This window comes from Columba livia, chromosome 1 (genome assembly GCF_036013475.1).
Source record: "Columba livia isolate bColLiv1 breed racing homer chromosome 1, bColLiv1.pat.W.v2, whole genome shotgun sequence".
NCBI classification, from domain to species: Eukaryota; Metazoa; Chordata; class Aves; order Columbiformes; family Columbidae; genus Columba; species Columba livia.
Genome location: NC_088602.1, coordinates 51,421,974 through 51,446,520, shown reverse-complemented (window position 1 = coordinate 51,446,520; position 24,547 = coordinate 51,421,974). Strand labels below are relative to the sequence as shown.

General features: G+C 36.7%; 1 long non-coding RNA gene across 4 annotated transcripts in view; it reads left to right on the top strand.

Moving 5' to 3' along the window:
- The window catches only part of LOC110361215 (uncharacterized), a 122,155-nt gene that overhangs the window by 7,250 nt on the left and 90,358 nt on the right, over positions 1–24,547 (top strand). The window lies entirely within an intron of this gene.

Here is a 24,547-nt window from a genome sequence, read left to right as displayed (position 1 = left end):
ACAGGTTGATATAAAACAACGTTTCAGGAGTAAACTCATTTAACTAATTATGTCTAAGAGCGATGAAGGAACATGTGTATTGTGATTAGCTTCTCTACCATCCTGATAAATGGGAAGTTTCAAGAATTAAAGGCCTTTGATGGATTGTACAGCCATCTAACCCTTACTGAATTTTAAATAGATTACCCATAACAGAAAATAATTTTGTTTATGCCACAATTCTTTTCATAATCACAGTATCACAGTATCACAGTATGTTTGGGATTGGAAGGGACCTCAAAAGATCATCTAGTCCAATCCGCCTGCTGGAGCAGGAACGCCTGCCTAGGTGAGGTCGCACAGGAACATGTCCAGGCGGGTTTTGAATGTCTCCAGAGAAGGAGACTCCACAACCTCCCTGGGCAGCCTGTTCCAGTGCTCTGTCACCCTCACTGAGAAGAAGTTTCTTCTCAAATTTAAGCGGAACCTCTTGTGTTCCAGCTTGATCCCATTACCCCTTGTCCTATCATTGTTTGCCACCAAGAAGAGCCTGGCTCCATCCTCATGGCACTCACCCTTTATATATTTATAAACATTGATAAGGTCCCCCCTTAGTCTCCTCTTCTCCAAACTAAAGAGACCCAGCTCCCCCAGCCTTTCTTCATAAGGGAGGTGCTCCACTCCCTTAATCATCTTCGTTGCCCTACGCTGGACCCTCTCCAGCAGTTCCCTGCCCTTCTGGAACTGAGGGGCCCAGAACTGGACACAATATTCCAGATGTGGTCTCACCAGGGCGGAGTAGAGGGGAAGGAGGACCTCTCTCGATCTACTAGCCACCCCCCTTCTAATACACCCCAGGATGCCATTGGCCTTCCTGGCCACAAGGGCACAGTGCTGGCTCATGGTCATCCTGTTGTCCACCAGGACCCCCAGGTCCCTTTCCCCTACACTGCTCTCTAATATGTGATTTCCCAACCTATACTGGAACCTGGGGTTGCTCCTGCCCAGATGCAGGACTCTACACTTTCCCTTGTTAAATTTCATAAAACTTTTATTAAATGTTATGCAAGCATTCTCCTAGGAGGCTAGCTGTTTAATCAAACTCAGCAGCCATTATGACAGAAGAGGTTTAAAATTATTCTTATTATTATTCTTGTTGTTATTATTATTATTATTATTATTATTATTATTATTATTATTATTATTATTATTATTATTATTATTATTATTGTACATCTGGAATATTGTGTCCAGTTCTGGGCCCCTCAGTTCAAGAAGGACAGGGAATTGCTGGAGAGGGTCCAGCCTAGGGCAACAAAGATGATGAAGGGAGTGGAGCACCTCCCTTATGAAGAAAGGCTGAGGGAGCTGGGTCTCTTTAGTTTGGAGAAGAGGAGACTGAGGGGTGACCTTGTTAATGTTTATAAATATATAAAGGGTGAGTGCCATGAGGATGGAGCCAGGCTCTTCTCGGTGGCAAACAATGATAGGACAAGGGGTAATGGGATCAAGCTGGAACACAAGAGGTTCCGCTTAAATTTGAGAAAAAACTTCTTCTCAGTAAGGGTAAAAGAGCACTGGAACAGGCTGCCCAGGGAGGTTATGGAGTCTCCTTCTCTGGAGACATTCAAAACCTGCCTGGACATGTTCCTGTGCGACCTCACCTAGGCGTTCCTGCTCCAGCAGGGGGATTGGACTAGATGATCTTTTGAGGTCCCTTCCAATCCCAAACATACTGTGATAACTGCAAAAAGGTGTGAAGATATATTCTCTCAGTCATAATAAGCAAGATACTTCAACAGACACATCAGATGATTAAATTGTTATTCTGTAACATCAAATGGTAACATGTATAACACCGAGAGCTGGATTATACTGTTATTGTCTAGAAACTGGGAGTACTTGAGCAGTGTCTTCTCTCTTTCAAAATACAGACCTTTACTTAAGAAACAAACAAGCAAACAAGTTTCATCCTTCTCATTACTATTCAAAACATGACTATAGAAAAGCTGCTTTTCTGAACCTGCAGTCAATAATGCTGAAACTAATTCTTAGCTTAATTGTTTTGAATTTATAGAGAACAATTACTCTTTTTTGGAGATTTCAGCACTGTTAAACGTTTTACTGCTGGACATTTGTATCACACATAGTGTAAGAATTTGGGATTAGAGAAAGAGGTTTATTTTAAAGGTATTCACTAACAACGTAATTTTATTGGAATGTATCTACTGGTTTTAAGAGAGCTGTGGTCTTTGTTTGATAGTTGAGTCCACAGTCTTTTAACTCAAAGGTGAGAGAGTTACAAGTCCACTGCACTGAAAACTCCTGAATTGATGAATGCATTCATAAACCGTAGATTTTTATTATTAGTCAGCCTTGTCTACTTCATGTTTTTACTTATCTATTTTAAATTAAGTTAAACTAAAATGCCACTATAAACCCCACATGGTTAATTTTCCATTTCTGTTTTTGACAAAAGCTGATTTAATTTACTTGTGTGTTCCATATGTATCTTCACTACAGATTTTTAGCTGTAGAAATCTAGTACTACCGTGTCAAACTTTCTGACCCTTGTAGATATCACAAGTATGTAATCCCTAGTCATGCACCATATGCTGCTGCTTGCAGCATACTCTTTCAAATAAACAGTGTATTTTTAAATACCATATGTATTATTTATTTAGAGTAAGAAATATTAAATACTTTGATTTTGTGAAAAAAAAAAGTTGTATCATGGATTCATATGGCATTATCATGTAGCTGTTGAACAGTAAATTAATAATCCCTTATGTTTCTTTAGCACACACTATTATGATGTGCCTCCATCTGTTTTTTGTTTCTTTTTCTAATCCTTATTAAACTGCAGTTATGATTTTTAAAATTTTATTAGTATTTTCAGATTTTGAGTCATAACCATATTTCTGCAATTTATTTTTCTGTTTCTAATCAAATTACCTTTGCATTTTATCGCAGAGTTTCCTAACTTGCATAAATCTTTTTTTATTCTGGACCAAACTCTAACGTTATGGGTAGCATTTCACTCCACCGATTCTATTAATCCAGAAAAATGAAAGCCCCAGTAACAAAATCTGTGAGCAGAGAGACTTCACTTTTCTTTTTGGTACTTCTCCATTGAAAGTTCATATTTTTTAATCTTTCAAAGTAGTTGTGATAGGTGACATTCACCCCATTTCTCAAATCCTCTTTATGATAATATGCCCTGCATTTGTTCAGGTTAAGATTTAAACCTAAAGTACCTGTAGGTTCCTTGCTCACAAGTCTGTTCCCCTTTCTGAGTTCTACTTTGCAGAGCATGATGTCAGTGGGCAGTCAAACCAGTAATACAAAACTTTTAAACTGTTCCAATGTAAGTAAAATATTTTTTCCAAATGATTCTATAATTATTTATGATATAATTTCATTTTTCTTTTTTTGCAAGTAGGAATAAAATTTGAATGCCTGAAATACAGTCATAAGAAATAGCTCTGGAGATGCCATACAGTTTTACTTCATCATTTGCATGCCTGCAAAAGTTATTTATTGGCTTGAATTCTCTTCCACTATGGGTAGAATATTGTCATTAGTTTTCATGAACAAAATTGTCAATTATGCTGTCCATTTACAGATTGCCAAAGCTTTAAAGAATGTTTGCTTAGGCATCTAACATGCATGTTAGATAACCTAGCATGTCACAAAATGCATCACGTGGTGTTTATTATTACTGTTGTTGTTAACTTTTTTTTTTTTAACAGAAGTTTCAGTAAAAGTTTGTTGATAACGACAGATTATGAAGTTAAAACTTCAATGAACAAAGAAACACATTAACTTATAACTCGAGTTAAACCTGTGGATAAAATTTCAGGGACTTGCATACTAAAAGGGGGCTGAGATGGACTTCAAGTGAGTCAGAATATAATGCAAAATAATTCTGCTCAGAAGAGCTCTTCTGTGACACCCAACCTGAAGAGGCAAGAAATAGCTCCTGTGGGAGACAAGCTGTACTTACTGGAAAAATTCAAGCACAGCAAATTGGTACTGGAGCCTATTTTAATGGAGGCTTATATACTCTAGGCTGTCTCTGTATTTAATGATAAACAGGTGTTAAAAGCCTCCTTAAGAACTGAATCACCCTCCCAAGATAGCTATTTCTTTCAGTTGACTATGTCTCTTTGTCCCTCAGGGAAAGTAGGGATCTAAGATAATTTAAAGGCTCATTTAAGTGCTGAGAGCTAGATGGGAGAAAGTCAAGTTCAAGAATCTATTTTTGGCTCTGTCAGAACTCACTAAAAATGAGTAAGCATCCATGCTGCTAACCTCGGTTTTGGAAATTAAGAGAACCAGTTTATATGAAGGATCTACGCTATTATGTTATGTTCTTTAAAGGTTAGTAATGAGAAATCTGAGTTTGAGGTTGTGTTTGTGGGAAGTGTTTAATCATACAACAGATGAATTAACAAATCTGATGGACAAAAGATTCTGCGGCAGTCAAAAATTATGTTTGACTGAGTCAGACTGCTAACAGAAGTTTTTATTAACCTGTACCAAAATGTTCCATGATGTGTTATAGTTCAGTACAAACCTGTTCCAGAGTTAATTAGCCTTACATTCCCCCTTCACATCTCCCAAAAGAAACACAGTGCACATGGCGAGTTCACAGTTGTTTGCTGAGATGTTGTAGGTCTTAAAACCGACTCATGACTTCAGATCTTCTCATTGCTCTGCTGAGTTTTTTTCCAGTGCTCTTTGCTGACCTTCTAACTTTTCTTTAGTCCACTTGTTTTGGGAGCATGGAGAATCAGGAGCTGTCTCGTGTCAAACCCTTAACAAAGCTCTTTAGCATAAGTGACATGCCATACATAAACATTTCATCTACATCATGGGTGTCAAACTCATTTTCCCTGGAGCCCACATGAGCCTCGTGGTTGCCTTAAAAAGCTGAATGTAAATTTAGCACTGGATAAATGTAGGAGTATTTACATTTATCCAGTACTAAAACTACATTCAGCCCTTTGAAGGCAACTGCAAGGCTCATGTGACTCCTGATGAAAATTAATTTGACACCCCTGATCTACATCCTTATATCTACTACAGAAAGGTCTTGAAAGAAGTCTTTCCTTGTCATATCCTTCAACATATGTGCTCCAAGAAAGTGATAGGCATTACAATGTTTATACCAATTCAGAGAGTGAGGAATATCTCCTCTCTCCAGCCTTAACATTATGACTCATCACAGCTACCTTCTTCTGACCTCAGCCACCAACAACTTAACGAGATACAGGCACTTATACTGATACCAGATAATGACACTTATACTGAGGATGTTGGAAATACCTATGTTAGCTTAGCTCTAAATTTTTTTCAAGCATAAATATTTTTTGAAAAGCAGTTTAAAACAACTGCCATATGTAGACACTGGCTTTAGTACCATCCCACAGCATTTTCAATCTAAATGCTATAAGCTAACACCAGGAAGCTTTGCCTGGAGAATTTTGTGGCTTTTTTCATACCTTACAATATTCTGGAAACTGCTAACAGAGATTTTATTTTGTTTCTTCTTGTTATTCTGTTGTTGTTAGCCTGTTGATTGTGTCATTGTTCTGGTTTCTTTACAAAACATCTAATATGATTTGATGCTGCTACAAATCCTATATTTAGTGTATTATATAAAGTACATATTTTCTATGCTTAAGTTAATGTCTTGTGTTTTTTTCATTTAATTTTTTCTTTCCAGCTCTGTGTCTCTGAATGCCAGTGTAATTTTATACCAAATTGTTGGTTTTACAGATCATTAGAAACAGAGTATTTATCTCAGCTGTCCCAAATATGTCATTCAAGGAATATTCCAGGAAAAGTATACCCCTCCCAGCATGCTGTTTTATTGTAAAATGTGGTGAGACTACTCCTTTCTTATAGAAGTTTAGTGATAAGAAATTTGACCAAAGAACTTGATAACATGAGTTTAACTGCCTCTTCAAATTGACAGGTTTCAAAATCACTGCTTCCCAGTCAGAGGAAGCTCTGAGCATAGCAGGCCAGGCTTTTATATTTTATAAAGCTATTTATGGATGTAAACCTTTAATATTTTTACTCTGTTTCATTTGGCTTGTTTACACATCCTTTTTTTCATTTGTAATATGCAGTTAATGATCTTCCAAATGATCCGTGCAGCCTTAGCCTGGCATTCTGCTCCAGGAATGCCTTTTTAGACACTGACTGCAGTATTCAATTTGTTCTTATAGTAGTTCAGCATAACCTTTTCAAACTCTAAATGAACAAGGGCAGGGTTACTTTTTCAGTCATTTAAATGAACCAATATGATAACAGCTATATGAACCTGCAGTGCTTAGCATAGTAGTTATCAGTGTTGGCTAGATCTTCCACACGCTGACAGTACTGTTTTAAAAAGATATATTTTCCTTTGGTGACATTTTCACCAAAGATGTGAAGTGACTCAATAACTGAAGGTCAATGCTTGCAGTTATATTTTCAAGTTTAAAAAATTTATTTGTAAACAGCTCAGAGTTTACAAAGATCTGGAGAGATAACTTTATGATCAAGGGAAAAATCCTCTACAGTACCATTAGAATAAAATGTGCAGATATTATTAATATTTTCTTCCCTTCCACCCCACATGTCTATCTTACCTATTCAGTGGAGAATAAATGATCATAATTACCAGACTCTTGAATATTCTCATGTAAATAGAAACCAATTCCAGAGACTCTAAAGATTGATGTGAGATGAACTTTGAGATCCGGATGAAGTCTAGTGTATGGCATTATATGTTTCCAGCTGATCACTTGTTTTGCAAGATGCTCTCCATTAAAATGCACCAGGATACATAAAAGTGCCAAACTATAATTTTCAAAACTTCTAAGTGAATAAGACTTCAGAATTCAGTTTCACAGCATGGAATTTGCTACTCCTCTGTGAATTAACTTTGTGATGGGGATAATTTGTTTATTTGAAATCAGCTAGATGATACGTACTGAAAAATTCTGAATACATTCTGGAATACCTACGACATGCTGAAAAATACTGAAAAATAGTATTTTCTTGATGCAGTGTATTAAAGCAGGATGATTTTAATTCTTCAATGCATTTTTTTTTTCTGGGGCATACCCTCCTGTTCTCTTCCAATATTTTCTATATTACAGATATGATAAAGTAACAATACAAGACTTACACTTTCCTGTGCTTTACACAGCATATGGTCACGACATAGTTCAAAGGCAGCATTGAATCTGCTTCTCCTAAAGACTTTTAAGGTCAGTCTGACTCCTGAATAAGGTTCTTCTCCACTAAAAACTGTCACAGCAGCATGATAAGGGGGTAAAACACTCGCAGGATCAGCTCAAGAGAAACATGAAGGGAAGTGGCTCTGCAGATGGCAGGCTGCATATAAAGGTCCTAGAGGTGTAACTCTCCTACATGCATACACATATATATATGCATGTGTATGTCTGTGTGCATGTATAGGAGAGCATATAAATACATATCTTCTAAATATAACTCTTCTATTTTATATGTACAGGTATAACTTCTTTTTTGGGGACTGTGCTTTACTACACAGTAGTAATGCGTCATTCCTTGCTCTTTTGCCTTCTTCAAGGTACCACACAAATGCACAAGATAAGTGATCAAATAGTGCCCCAAGACACAGTGACTGCATTTTTCCTTGCCTGCATGCAGGGTGTGTGAATATAGGCATAATTTTTATACAACTTCCACTACTAATTTGACTCCATAACTGTAAAGCAGCATCTGTCCTTTTAGATGAGATTTTCACACAGGCAGAGGTGTGCATGCTTGGTGATTTTGGGTACTGTGATGATTCTGTAAGTTGCATACAATAAGGAATTGAATATATCCGTAGCAACTGCAAGTGGAATATCACATGCCATTTTGTGACAATGAATCTAGATAAAGTGAAGGCATTTGAAAAGGAGCTAAGAACCACTGAGGACCACAGTTATGCATCTAACAGCGTTTTGAAAACATGTTTGAAATCAGTGAAAGTTCAATGTCTAAATACCTTGGAGAATCTGGGTGTGCAGATTGCCTAAATAATGTCTGAGATGGCAGCATCATAGTAATTACTAAGAAGGCTGTGTGTCATTCCCAAGGTAGGGAAAAATAAACCAGAGCACATGATCAATAGGCTTTCTAAGCTGAAAGGTTGTGGGGTTAAAAAAGGAAAATTCAGGATAAAGAACAGTGTCTTAAATACATTCCTTACCAAGAAAACAGTTTAAATCTCACCAGTTTTAATTGAGATTGAATAAATAATGATTTTAAAATACACTGTTGAAACAAATTCTATTTCAGCTGAGCTGATCATGCTGTTCAAAAAGTTATTTTTGTTTCTAACATCTTTAAACATTTTGAGGTTATTTTTCTGATAGGGTGCTTGAGTACTTGAAGTGTAAGTTCCTTCTTACATGGTCTCTATAGCACTCTGTTGCAATGTGATTTTGACCCTGCATTTTGATGGTATTCCTTTTACCTACTGATGCTCCTCAGTTTCAAGTATACAGGAAGTGCAAAACAGACAACTTGCAATCCCTATATGGAGAAAGAAAGATCAGCAGATTTTACACACATTTAGATATGCCTACTCTGTCATGCATACATTTAGAGCATTTTGCAGCCACACTAGAGTGGCTGTTTTGGAGCTCTTCCAGAAGCTCAGCTTTGAGTCAAAGAGAGAAGTCTGCAATTACAAAGAACCATTCACAGCTGTCAGAAGTTAGCTGTCTGTGGGACTCAAAGTACAGCTGCAGTTTTTCCAGAATACTGACAACTTCTGTGGCAACCAGAGCCTGTTCACTAGCATGGGTATTTCTGGTGCTTTATCAGAAAAAAAGTCTCAGTGCCCTATGCCTGTAATTTCCATTGCCTGATTTTATTGCTCTTTCATTGTTTTGTATTCCAATGACATATTGCAGTTTTCTTCTGAAGTTAGGAAATTATAAGGTATCAAGTTTTGAAATAAAATGCTTATTATCTTCAGGGTTTTTTCTTAAGCTTCCTGAATGAACAGAAAGCAGTTAACTCTGTGTTTTAGTTTCTGTAAGTCATAAAATTGGTTTGTTGCATTTATGAAGTAAAACCAGAAGTAATATTTAAACTAAATAGGACTGATGGGATTGTATCCTCTCAGTTTGCCACAGTAAGAAGTACAGTCATATCCTTCTCTTTTTACTTCAGTAAGGATGCTATCTACAACTCCATTTCTCCTGCAGACACTCTGACTGTTCCTCATTTTTTGTTCATCTTGAATATACAGAGAAACAAATATATTGTGATGTAATGAAGTATAAAATTTCATTTTCATTTGTGGAATTCCTCTGCAACTGCATTTCTCAGAAATACAGCAATAACCTGAGCTAAAATGTTGGTGCTATGCCACATTTTCTGAATTATTTTTTCTAATCTCCTTCTCTCATTGTCTACTTGAAAAGTTTGCATAATTATAGCATAGAGATAACTGGGAACAGAAACCATACTTTCTTATTTCTTCTGGAAAGTGCACAGTACACATTAGAATAGTATAAAACTGTAAACAGTGCCATTTTCTGAACTATACTCCGGAATGTCATCTTAAAAAATATGTCAAAAACAAAAGGAGAGGAGAGGAGAGGAGAGGAAAAAAAAAACTACAATGAAGCCAGAGAGACACAATCGTAAATTTGACACCAGTTAAGAATTACAATCAGGATAGTTTTTATGACCTATTTTTATATGTAAATCAATTTCAAAATTTTATTTTAACTAAGTTGGTGGGGTTTTTTTGGTTGTGTTGTTTTTTTTTTTTCCCTCATGACTAAATCTGGTAATTTTCAGGCTACCGTTTTATGTATGAAAATTGTAAGTGTTAATGCAGAGGGAACTTAGAGGCTTAGCCAAGGAACCTTGGCCCAAATCTCTTTTATTTGTTTTTCTTTGTGTTACTTGGAAATAGCTGAAAGTGTTTGCCAGTTCATACAAGGAATCACTGTTAAGAAGAAGGAGGGGAGGAAAGAGGGGGATGACATTTTAAGAATCCTGACTTCTCTTTGGTTTTTATTCCCGACCCTGATCCACCTTACTTGTATGTATCTTACCACTTTAAACTTTATTACCTTTTTGAGGCTGACTATGTAGCATAGAAATGTGGAAGGTTGCTGAGGAGTTACAGCGAAAATCCCTCTGCAACTGTGTCTGGGTGTATCAGGCTGTCAAACTGCTCTCCTAAGTGTAGCATAGTAACTGACTGCTGCTCAGTGGGAGCCTTTCTAGATATTCAGTTTCTCTGAGCACACTGATTTTATATTTAAACTTCTCTACTAATTTCCAGAAAAAAAAAAAAAAAAGAAAAAAGAAAAAAGAAAAAAAAAAAGTAGTGTATTAATGTAAAAGACCTGTAAATGCATGTTTCTCAGGACTTTTGTTGTTCTTAAAAAAAAAATCTTTTTTTTTTTTCCAAGTTTCTTTTTCTTCTGCAGTAGTAAGTGGATGCCACAGGCCAGTGATTTTGGATGTATCTGTGATATCAATATCACAGGTACCAAAGTATTTGTACAAATGCCTCTGTGCCTTGTCATGTACCAGATTTCCTCAGGAAGACAATCTCTTGGATTTGAATATGTTGCCATATTGTGAGTAATGCTGCCTTGCTATATTAAACTGTGCATCAGGATGCCACTCAGTGAAAATTACTTGTCCTCTGAGTTGCCATTACTTGTTAGTTTAACATAGTAAGTTTTTTTTATTTGGTTGGTAGTTTTTATGTTTTTACTGAGGCTTTTTCTCGCCCTTGTTCTTGAAAGCCAGATCCAAATCACAGTATTTTAGTCATTCACCATTATCAAATCACCCTAAGCATCATAACATATATATAAATGGGTGAGATGACCTCCATGGTTTAAAAAATATTCAAAAAACACTGTTGAAAAAGTCTGTGAAAATCAGTAGCCAAAGAGAGACTCAAGCAAGAAATTTGATAGTTTATTTCAAAATATATGTTATTAAGTATATTTTCTTCCCATTCCTGAAAGCAGGGAAGAAAAGCTATGTCAACAGATGTGTTTGTTACTCCATCTTGTGGAGCCCAAGAAAATATTTATAACAAATAGCACATTATTGTTGCATTGCCATCACGTTGCCACAGGTTTCTAAGCAGCCTTGAGGCACTCACTTTCTAAACCATTGGGAGCTCTCTATCTCATGAAATTTGATGTACCCTTTTTGGCTAGAAAAGTACTCAAATGAAGTCACCATTCATCATCTCAGGACTTGCAAGTTGTCAAAAGACTAGACTTCCACGAGGGATAAAAAAGAGTAGATATTTGTCATTGTTTGAATTCTGTATTCCACTTTGGTCTCTGTTTATGGAATAAAAGGTTAAATGCTCAGCAAAAAAAACATGATATAACTTGAAATGTTATTGCTTGCTCTTTGTGAAACCTTCCTTGTACCATGTTTTCTAGCACAATAATAAGCTGTCACTCAGTTACTCTGAAAAGCAGAAGAGGTGATGATGGAAACAGTTTTTAATAATGTCTGATTAGTACAGGGAACCTGTAATAACTTGGTAGCCCTTGAGCGATATGTTTATCCAGACTCAAGAGGTAAATGTTATATGGATAACGCAAAAGTTCAGAGTTTAACTGTTGAAATAAACAAGATTTTTGGAATGGAGATGATCAGTGGGAGTGGGTAGAGAACTGAAAGGACAAAACCAAGAAAATCTCATGGATCAAATTAAAGTTTACTAAGTGAAGAGGAACAAAGCAAAGCAAAATAAGTGACACATAGGAAATCACTCAACACTTCTCACTAGCAGACCAATGCCCAACCAGTCACAAACCAATGCCTTCCTTAAAAAAACTACCTCCTCTCCAGACCTTCCCTCCATTTTATTGCTAAGCATGGTTTAAGATGGTATTGAATACTCCTTTAGTCTCAGCTGTGTCCCATATGAGCATCTTGCCCACCCCCAGCCAATGGTAGTCAATGGTGCAGAGTCTAGTTGGAGGCCAGTATCTAGTGGAGTGCCTCAGGGGTCAGTACTGGGGCCAATATTATTCAATATATTCATTAATGATTTAGACGAGGGAATAGAGTGTACTATCAGCAAGTTTGCTGATGACACTAAGCTGGGAGGAGTGGCTGACACACCAGAAGGCTGTGCTGCCATCCAGCGGGACCTGGACAGGCTGGAGAGTTGGGCGGGGAATAACCTAATGAAATTTAACAAGGGAAAGTGTAGAGTCCTGCATCTGGGCAGGAACAACCCCAGGTTCCAGTATAGGTTGGTGTCACGGAGGCACCCCGTAGGTTAATTTAAGGGACAACAAGGTCCAAAACCAACTTTTATTAGACCGGTGAGAAACAGGGTTTAGCACTCCAAAAGTGACTTAAATACAGGTTTGGATATCAGTTAAGGAAAATTATTTGAGGGGCAGCCACTGATATAACCAACAGGCGGTCCACAGTGTGCATGCACGTGGCTTCACTCAAAACAATGCCGGAGCCGTCCCTGAGTCCCGGAGGAGTACACACTTGCCTAAACACGGTGCGGGATTATTTTTAAAGAGATACACGTACTCGTAGTCAGTATGGAAAGTGTGCACTCGCGATTCCGCGAGAGTAAGTTTATAATACGCTCGCAATCCTGCGAGGGTTAATTTACTTATACGTGCAAGTGTGCACGGAACCCTACACGTGCTTATGTGGAAGCACGGGAGGAGAATACATTCGCGATTGTGCGAGGAAATAAAGTACTCGTGCAAATGTGCACGAAAAGTTACTCGTGCATATGTGCACGGGAGGAAAATACACCTGCGATTCTGTGAGGGTTAATTTTACACGCGCTTATATGGAGCGCGGAAAGTTATACGTGCATATGTGCACGAAAAGTATAAATATACTTGCAATCCTGCGAGAAGTTTTACTTACACCCGTGGCAGCAAGGCAAGTGGAGTCTCCATCCCAGGGAGGGGGGCTCTCCTGGCGGCAGTGGCTAAGCTCGTACTCTGAGAGACCCCCACACAAAATGAGGCTGGGTCTCAACGAGAGTCCCGTTTTTGTCTGATCAGATCTGACTGTAGGCACTCTAGAAGCTTCTCTGCACCCCCCACACTGGCTGTGGGTGCCCCTGAAGCCTTACCCTGGCCGCTGGCGCCCAGCGGCTCGGCACTCCCCTCTCCCAATGTCCCAGGAGCCAGGGTGCTCCGGGCCAAACAAAAGAAGCTGTTAGCCTCAAGTAGCAGAGAAAAGGGAGAGATGTGCCATACTGAAGGAGGGAGGGGGGTTTGCATTCTGCCACAGTTGGGAAATTACATATTAGAGAGCAGTGTAGGGGAAAGGGACCTGGGGGTCCTGGTGGACAACAGGATGACCATGAGCCAGCACTGTGCCCTTGTGGCCAGGAAGGCCAATGGCATCCTGGGGTGTATTAGAAGGGGGGTGGCTAGTAGATCGAGAGAGGTCCTCCTTCCCCTCTACTCCGCCCTGGTGAGACCACATCTGGAATATTGTGTCCAGTTCTGGGCCCCTCAGTTCCAGAAGGACAGGGAACTGCTGGAGAGGGTCCAGCGTAGGGCAAAAAAGATGATTAAGGGAGTGGAGCACCTCCCTTCTGAAGAAAGGCTGAGGGAGCTGGGTTTCTTTAGTTTGGAGAAGAGGAGACTAAGGGGGGACCTCATTAATATTTATAAATATATAAAGGGTGAGTGCCATGAGGATGGAGCCAGGCTCTTCTCGATGGCAAACAATGATAGGACAAGGGGTAATGGGATCAAGCTGGAACACAAGAGGTTCCGCTTAAATTTGAGAAAAAACTTCTTCTCAGTAAGGGTGGCAGAGCACTGGAACAGGCTGCCCAGGGAGGTTGTGGAGTCTCCTTCTCTGGAGACATTCAAAACCCGCCTGGACATGTTCCTGTGCGACCTCACCTAGGCGTTCCTGCTCCAGCAGGGGGATTGGACTAGATGATCTTTTGAGGTCCCTTCCAATCCCAAACATACTGTGATACTGTGTGATCTCCCTGTGGGGGACAGGGCAAGTGAGAAACAGAAAAGTCGTTGATGCTGTGCAGGAACTGTTCAAAAATAGCCAAAACATAGGTGTGTTATCATTACTGTTTTGATCACTAATCTAAAATGGCAGCATGTGGGCTGCTATGAGGAAAATTAACTCCATCCCAGCCAGACCCAGTATGATACATTGATTTTTTTAACAGAAATTTTACTATTTCTTGCACTATTTTTGTAAGATAGCTGATCATAGTTACTGTCAAGGACATGAGGCTAAACTAAGTGGACTCTCCTGTGTTCATACTGTATGACAACTGTTAGCTTCTTAATCCACAGTTCCATGGAACAAATCGTGGGGAAGCAAACTGCATGCTCATGTCTCAACCTCTCTTAAGAACATTAGATGTTGGGGAAAGAGAGTACACCATTGAAAATTAGTTGTAAAACAGAGTTTTAGAATCATCCTCTTCTGAGAGCAGGGAGTCATAAAGAGTTGTCAGCATAGAGTTTACCAAGTCCAGGTGTAATTAATATGTTCAGAAAAACATAATCAGTAAGGATTGAAATTAGAAAATATACATCAAAACGTATACTCAGAAAGTTTTATCTTTATTGCAATATATTCCTTTGGAAACTGGAAGACGTTGTCTTGGTGACTTACAGTGACTGACACAGTATATTTTAGCAAGTATTTCCTAAACAGATAAATAAGTATGTATGAACATATTAATGTCTATAAACACCCACACACGTATGACCACAAATACGTCACAGAATGGCTGAGGTTGGAAGGAACCTCTGGAGGTCATCTTGTCCAGTTCACCTCCTCTGCTCAAGCAGGGCCACCTAGACCAGGCAGCCCAGGACTGTGTCCAGATGGCTTTTGAACATCGCCAAGGATGGAGATTCCACAACTTCTCTGGGCAACATACATGTGTCTATAGTATGTGTCTATAATTTTTTTGCAAAGTTGAATCAAGTAAAAAGTGAGAACTCTGGTAAAGAGCCTAACAAAAGAATATGATTTGTTTTTAAGGGTATAATGCTTGATCATCTCCACTGGATATGGTTAAAATACTCTGTCGCGGTTGAGACGGACAAACAACATAGATCGAGTTCTTCCAGGATGAAAGTAGTAGATGCCATTTATTGCCACAAGTGGATTTTTATACAGTTTTACTAATTAATGTGTCTCTTCACTATTGGTTACAAGTTACAGCAGTAACATCTCATTGGCTAATTTTGCTATCATCCGTGTTACTCTTCTACTCCCTTCCCTCTCACAGGTACCCCTTAATATCTCCGGATAGTCCTTTACTCCCATCTTTCTCATGCGTAGGCCTTAATATCTTCAAGGCTAATTTCTGTTCACATACCCTCTGTCAGGGAATCCAAGGACCCACCATAGTTTAGTTTCCCACAATACACATATTTTGTCCTACTTTTTTTTTTTTTTTTTTTCTCCTGTCAGTAGTAGGATATTCCATCAATGCTATTTAAGTAATTTTGTGAGAGAAAAAATAATATATAATTGAGACCATTTATACTCACCTAGTGTTTCAGTGCCTTTATGTATTGACAAAGTCTTGTATTTTCAGGGATACATGAAATATTGGGTATTATTTGATTAATCTTTTCTTAACAAGTTATAAGAACACTTTTGTACCCCTTTCTCTTTTTGAAGAGAAATATTAAGACTGACATACACCTCTTCCTTGAACAAATACAAGGACTACAATTTACTGTTTAATTTAAAATGCTATTTATAAATTTCTATAAGCTTATTTTTTATCATGCTATGTAATAATGTTCTTGAAAAACATGTGGGAGGATATTTAGTTATGCACCTATTCATCTAATTTTCAGGTCATCTGTTCTGATCTGACTAAAATGAATAAACGGGATTTTTCCATTGTGAAATATATGCTGATTTAAGAGGTTACTTTTGTTTTTATTCAAGTTCTTTTCTCTTAATAAATATTTTATTAGGCATTATTTCTCTGGTTCCAATTCTAGTTTTCATCTAGCATTTGGAAAGACTGGATTGAGTTACTGATGTTCTTCAAATCATAGAATCATAAGCTTATAAATTAGGTTAAGTCAGAAGGGACCCTTGGAGGTTATCTATTCCAACTCCCCACTCAAAGCTGGGCCAACTTCTAAATATCAGGTCTTATCAGCCTTTTTTTTTTTTAATACTGCTCTTTACACAATCATCAAGGGAGGTACTGAAAGTGTATTTATATCTGTAAAGGAATTTTTGTTAACTTAATGTGACTTTCAATTAGCCTGGAGTCATTGATAAGAAATGGGTTTTGAGTTCCTTTGAAAATCGACTTGTATTAGTTTTGAGTACTGTGTATATGTGTGGTGGGTTGACCTTGGCTGGATGCCAGGTGTCTACCAAGCCACTCTATCACTCCTCATCCTCAGCTGGACAGGGCAGACAAAATGTAACATAAAGGTTCCTGGGTCGAGGTAAGGACAGGAAGATCATTCAGCAATTGCCACCATGGCCAAAACAGAAATTAATGTATTACTCATCAATTCAGAGTAGGGTAATGAGAAAGAAACCCTAATCTTAAAACACCTTCCCCCCACTCCATCTCAGGCTTAACTTCATTTCTGAATTCTCTAACTTTTCCCTGCAACAACACAAGGGTATGGGGAATGGAGGCTGCAGTCAGTTTATCACACATTGTCTCTGCCACTCCTTCCTCCTCACTGTTCCCCTGCTCAAGCATGGGGTCCTACCCACAGAAGATAGTCCTCCATGAACTTCTCCAACATGGGTCCTTACCACTGGCTGCAGTTTTTCATGAACTGTTCCAGCATGGGGCTCTTCCACAGGGTGCAGTCTTTCAGGAACAGACTGCTCCAGTATGGGTCCCCCACAGAGCCACCAGTCCTGTGAGGAGCCTGCTCCAGCATGGGCTCTCCATGAGGTCACAGCCTCCTTTGGGTGCATCCGCCTGCTCTGACGTGCGGTATAATCTTGCTCCATATTCTCTGGTTTTCAGTGATTTCCCAAAAAGGACAAAAAATTTGCATGTGCTATTACTTCTTGTTTTAAGTAATATTTATAGTGAAGTTCAAGGTGATATCATTTTTTTTTAAATGTAAAACCTTTTCTCAGTCATAACAGTATAAATAGATGTTCTCCTTTGTTTGTGAACATAAAAACCTTAAGGAAATTTCTTATATTTATGGTTCTAATTTTTGTTTAACTATTTATTTGTTCTTTTTTAAAGAATATTTATGTGTTATGATGAGGTCTTTTTATTTTGAGACAGAAATCATGTCTTTACAAGAAGAAAAAGAGCAAGGAAAAAAAACCCAACAAACAAACTTGAAACTTTTATGTCCATAGTGTTCCACAAGTCTTTCTGTCTGAGTGTCTATTATTTGAAAAAGAACAACTTTCAATATAATAAAAGACCCTTCTAAAATAGCTTCTTAAGATTAAGTCTTTTGGCCTACAGACTTATAAAATTAGTTTGATTTGTGAGAGAACAACTCTCATCTCAGCCTTAATTAATGGAATTCTATTCTTTCAGGGATTACAGTTTGTAAAACAAACCAGTACCTCAAATAATGTATTCAGACTAAGACAAGATAAACTATCAGTATGGTTAACAACTTGTGTAAAATAACATAATATAAATTAATAGAAACAATTTTTAAAATAATTACATATCAAAAGTCAAACACAGAACTGTTTTTATTCCATTCTTCAGATTTACTAGTACTTGGTTCTATTGCTTTGAATGTGTTGTGCATACAAAGTAAAATACCTACTTTATTTATCAACACTTGGACCTATATTTACAGTATGTCCTAAGATTTATTTTAACATATATATACATATATATATATACATACATACATACATACATACATACATATATATATATATATATATATATATATAATGTTTTGTGTACAATTTTCCAATATTATTTGCATTGGTGCATCTGGGTTGTGCTTTCATTGAATTCTGAAATCCTGTATAACATCGTTCTGATCTACTTTCCTAAACATTTAGTATAGAGGTAGTGGTTTTATTTTTCTTAATCTGTTTTACAAAGCAACCTTCTACAACAAATATATCACTTTTAACATCTACTGAATAGAACTCATGTTAATGCCAATGCCAAAGCTTTTCCACTTTTGAAGGACTGTTTAAATGAAAATGAAACAAACCCCTGACACTCTTAAAAGGCATATATGTGTGAAAAGTATTGTAGGAATGTGTATTCTCATTTGTATTCATATATAATTTCAATCTGAGGATTCACATAAGTGAAGTACTTTGAACAGAAATTGCTATGTCCATTATCAAATAGCTCATCCAAACAAATTAGCTCAAATTAGCTCAGTTATTATACTAAAAGTATGTGAATTATCTGAGGCCAAATCTTTCCAGACAGGAGAAAACCCCTATAAACAGTTGCCAAAAGATCTAAAGCACTGGAAGGATGTTGTGGCTTAACTCCAATAGACAGGTAGGGCTGCTCACCACTGCCCCACAGCGGGATGGCAAGAGAACTGGAAGGGTAGAAGTGATAGTCCAGTAATATCCATTCTTTCTTTAGACATTATGAGATGAAAGATTCTGAGACACTGATTTTCAGCTGCATTAATAACATAACATGGACTATTCTTTTTTGGTATTTAGCAGGAGGGACAGAACCTGAAGTATGTAATGTGAGCAAAACTCCTTCACCATTAGATGTCTTTGCATGCAGAATAAAGTAGTTGAAGATGTAATGTGCTTTAAATAAGAATAATAACAATGACCATGGATGGGAAAAATATATCATGTAGCATAAATAAAAGCCATCTGTTTTTTGCAACAAACAAACGAACAAAACCCAACAAAGTTGATAGAGCAATTGTGGTCCAAAACTTATCATCTCCATAAAGAAAAAAAAATTTTGTGATAGTGTTTTGTAATTAAAAAGTATACATCCACAAATTTTTGTAGTGCTAAAGAGAATATGTTTTCATTTAACCTTAGTTTGAAGAATTACTATGAACAATTAAGGACAGCACACATGCGAAAACTATTAGAAGATTTCTGTTGTACAAAGAGATAATTCCTGAGAATAAGGAAAATCAAATCCCTGAGATAGAAATTGAAATCTTTTAGAATTCTAATCAATCTGTGTAGATCAGTAGGGTCAAGATTCTTGATTAATGGTAGACTAAAGAAATGTTAGGATCATAGAAAAACAATGATCTTTGTTAAGTAGGATAACAGCCTCTCATTGTTGCCATGGCAGACAGTGGCGGTCATCATTATATCCTTTTGAATTATCACCAGCTAGCCAGAGTACTCATTCAGGACCTGCATCTGAGGCTTTTATTTGCCTGAGACTGCTGCTTGGTACATGGAGGTAGTGGCATTACAAGAGATACAGCTGATAAAGGCTAAAACCAGACAAGAATGATTTCCCATCCCCAACCATCAAGCTGAACAACTGTTCAGCTATGAAGTGATTTACCCGAGAAAGAGCAAGTCAGATTTGTCTGTAGTGACTGCTATACTGAGACAACAGAGTATCAGATTTTGTCGCTGAACATATTGTGTCCTTTTCTTAAGTCACAGAAAAGCTACATAAAGAACATTATATGCCCTAAACAGAACTCTGTGCTGTGCCTTTTACAGGGCTAAGGCAAAAAGTTAACTAGTTGGATTTTAACCTAAATATTCAAAGAACTTTTTTTATCCTACTTTGAAAACCAACTGAAATACGTATATTCATGTAAAAAATAAATCAGTACAGACTGGATAAAATTCTGCTAACGTTGTTCAGTTTGTGTATAAAGCACTCTAGTGGAAATAAGTATATATATATATATATATTTTTTTTTTTTTTCCTGATTCTACAGTGTGAATAGTAGTGCTTAGTAAACAGAAGTTTTGATTATGAATTAAATATAAGTTGAGTCAGAAGAAAAAATATAATTGAAAAAGGATTGCATCTTTTCTAGATAAGTTTAAGAATACTTGGGAGATTTATTTGTGGTTCTATACCTTACATAATTATTTATATCAGGGAAAATAAGAACTAAGTGCTCCAGTAAATATGCTTGATGTTGTTTGAAAACATGCATCCTGCTTTCGTAGTGATAGAGTTCTGAAACTTTGATCCAGCATCACCACTGCTTCTTAATTTTATAAATATTATTAGTAGTAACAGCATAATAGTATTATTTTGTTATTTTATTTAACTCTTTTAATCTTGGTCCATAAGTTTCTCCCTTCTCTTTTGATTCTCTCCCTTATTAGAGGGTGTGTGTATGTGGGCATGGGGCGGGGATGAGAGAGTGGCTATCATCGTTTTGATTGGTAGCTGGGGTTAAACCTCAACAGTCTGTGTTGTCTAAAGAAATTGAATTTTCCTTGAATTAATCTCAGAGACTTTGTAGTAATGTCTAACTTCTCTGCATTTCTTGTTTTCTGGAGAGTAAGACTAAAATTATGCATACAGTACATTAAAACAATTTATCTTTAATTTTCACAATTGAAATGTAAAGCACGTAAGATCACGGATATACATGACTGTATCCTTTTTCTTCTTGATTATCCACTTTAGAAATAATGTTTGAAAAATAAGTCAATATGACAATTATACCATTAATTTCTTGATCTTGACTAAGATCCAAATTTGAAAAAGTAATGAATACAATATAGGAAGGTTTTTCTTAATATGTACATTCATTTTCTATGCTGTAATTCACTCAGCAGAAGTTTTAAATTATACATTTCATACTTCAAAGCTATTGAAATGCATAAAATACTTATGCGTTTAGCAGTTTGCATGATCCACATTAATTTTATTGGCAGGTGGGACTGTTCAATGTGAAGATGTGAGCTGTGTTGTTCTATAAATTTGCAGAATCAGTTACATTTTACTGCTGTACAATATAGCAGTCTAAAACAAGCTAAAATATTTAATTCTTTGTGTAGAGATACTGAGGGTTATGTGAATTCAATGACATCATTCCTAAGAAAGTAGCAAAGGGAGTTTTTTTCTGAGAAAAACTCCAGTGCGCAATTTTACTTAGGCAAACTTACCCTTCTGCAATGAAGAGCCTTGTAAAATCCTTGAGATAAAGAATATGTAAAGACTTTGGCTTTCCATTGAAGGGCCCTGGGGAAAGAGGCTACTGCTACCTTCTCCATTTGTCTTCTTGGAAAGTTCATCCTGTAGTGAAATTGCCAAGATGTAGGATAAAATAAATTATTATTTATGACAAGAACTTTTGATTTTTTTCCCTCCACAACATTTTTTTTTTTTTTTTTTCTTCCCACTTTGTGAAAGTAACCCACAGGATTTATGGGTCCTCTTGAAATAAAACAATGAAAAGATGCAGTAAAAGACACCTCCTCAATGTGGCACTCCTTGGCCACCCATATCTGCCCTTAATTTTCAATAAGCTTTATAGTACGCAAAGAATTCAAGTCAGAGTTAAAATGCACTTGATCAATACTGTCAACAGTTAGATAACCTAGAAAAGTTACAGCAAAGGACATGGAAAACTGAACTGGGAAAATAATTCCTAATACTTGGTTAATCAAGACTTTCATGAAAGTTAAATAACTTAACATGTAGACATTTAATCTGATGGAACAAATAAAATTCACAGAATAGCCTGAAATTACTCCTGAACAATTCATTAAGGATAATTAATAAACAGAGAAGTACAACCTGTGTTCATTGATTTCCTATCTCAGCTAAGCAATTGGCAACAGCTAAAATGTGGTCAAAATTACTGTTTACTGGGTTTGTATGCAGTTCTACAAACTCTTCCAATCAGTCTTAATTCACCCAAGATCAACATTTACAGTCAGTTTTTGTGGACTATATTGCTAGTGAAGTTCCTTTGCTGAAATATTCAAAGCAAGTGAAACAAAAATGTTGCAAACATGGTTAGAATGAATTGATTTATTTTGTAAATGCACAGTTTTACCAATTTTGATTGTAGTTCTTGCTGGGGGTATTTTATTTTATATGATTATATATAATAAATATAAAACCATTCAGCTGTCATTAGGCAACATAACAGGCCTATTCTGAAATAAAATAAAATCTTAGTGTAATTATAAATAAGTATTCTCACAAATCCTTTTGTTTTAACTGAGCCTATCAGACATTTTCACATGCCAAACAGGATGCCAACTGATTTCTCTATTTTTTAATTACATCCTACATTTTGGCCTAGTGCCTAATCTGAGCTTTTTATACTCTCTTTTCAGAATTAGCACGTGTCAAACACTGATTGCTTCATCGTGACCTATGTCTACCTTTTACTTCCTTTCCGATTTTAGAAAAGAGTCCATATTTCAATGCCATCTGTGAAACCAATACATATACACATCTTTAAGCTTACAGTTTTTGTAGTATTTTGACATGTTTAGCATTGAAATTAAATATGTCTGTTATTAACATTGACTATATTTAGAAATTCTAGAATGAAGAACTATGTGTGGGATTGATGGGGGAGAAAGAGAGAAGGAAGAAGAGAAATTTTAGCCTTCACATTAGCCTCACATGCAGTTTTCCTGCTGCAGCACTGATGCTGTTATTGCTCTCAGAGCAGCAGCTCAGCTGCTAACTCATGCCTTGATTTTATGAGTGCAGTTCAATTAAATATTTGAAAGGCTCTAGGGTATCTGAGACAACTACATGGAATCTACACATATTAGACCTGTTTTGTAGGAGACCCTTGCCTTTCTGGCCAGGAAGGGCTGTGTCTCAAGTGCAGATGTCTGTTTTAAGGCAAATGAAACATAGTTCATGTAAGAGAAGCTTAATGTGTCTGAAAGTCAGGGTCAAGTAAGAAACGGAGAGGAAATCCCTTTCCCTAGTTAAAAAAAAAAAAAATAAAAAAAATCCTGGATTGTTTCCCCACTGATATTTCCAGGTTTTCACAGAAAGGAAGAGATAGCCTGACAGGTAAAGTGAATCTCACCTGTCTTCCCACTCCCTGTTCACATCAGAGATGTCTTTTCCTCGACTTGTAGTATAAACAACCTTGTTTTAGTAATGAAAGAGAGAATGAAATATATGTCTCCAAACAAATTGCTGTTCTGTTTTGTTGTACTAGTGCATGAACGTGGTTTTGTCACCATGAAACTATTTTGCAGTTTTGGTGGAATTAGTCATGTAAAACTAGGTTTGCAGCATTGAGTAGTGAGAGTATCTACTGGAGTGGCAAAACATTGCTCATTGATCTGTACCTTATACCTCTCCTTCCCACTGAAGAATGCTTGAATAGTGGTTTGAGGAAAGACAATTTCCACGTAAGATGCCTTTACAAATCCCTCATTAGCCAGGCTATCAGACTACCCTCATGGAAGAGCTCAGAGGTCTTCTTCTTCCATAATGCAAATCTCAGAGGATTTTTACTGAAATTAGCCTGCATGGAGGCTTAGTTTTCAAGTTCCTTTGAATCGTTTTTTCTCAGTCTTTGGGTAATGTTGCAGCTGTGCTATTAGGAGCTGCGCAACCAGACCTTACCAGATAATTTTATATTATATTTTCTGTAGGATTCCAATGGGACCGCTCTATAAAATAACCATAATGCCTATAGACAAGAACTAGCACAAAGACTGGGGGTCAAGTAAGAGCAAACCAGATTGTAGCATAGGGAACAAATCAGCAGATACAGGATTTATATTGGTAAATATTGTAACCTGTTATACAATCTAAAATCAACAACATAAAGCTTCTGCCTCAAGCAATTACTAGAAGAAAATATTAAAGAAAGAGAATAAGAGAATATTAGTGCAAATCCTGGAATAATACTATTATGAATCAGGCTGTGTATATTCATTTTGGTACATACTAGAATTATAATGTGACTTAGTGAGTTTGTAAACATATTTTCACGATTGTAAATAAAATTTTATAATATGACTTAGTTTATTGTAAATGTAAATTAGTAATTTAGATATATTTAGTAATTTATCTTGCATAAAATATGCAATTATACTGGATTATAATATCAGAAATTAAAAAAACAGGCAAGGATAACCTGCTATTGATTAATGAATCTGAAATATTCGTTTGGGAAAAAGTGGAGACTGGAAAAACAGTACATCTGTTGGAACTCTTTGATCTTCATAAGTAGCCCCCCAAAAAAAACCCACAAACAAATCAAAGAAACAAACCAAGCATTTTAACCCAGTTATGTATGAATTTACAGTTGTGTTTAAAGTGCCTCTCTCATGGTGTTTTTGTTTATTGGTTATGATACAATCCAGACCCATAAAACACCCAGATGTGAAAATTTGGCAAAGTTGTAAGAAAAAGTGGATTTTAAATGGATCAGTGTTCTGAGCAATGCAAACAAGCAAACACACATGGAAAGAGAATGATTATAAGAAAGAGCAAAGATCTAAAGTTTGGAAGGGATTCATGTTTCCTAAAAAAGGTATAATCTATCATCAGACTTCCTTTAAGAAAGATTAATTCAATGGCATTATTCAGTACAAGGAACAGGGTAGGTAAAATTAAATAAAAATATTATTGTTG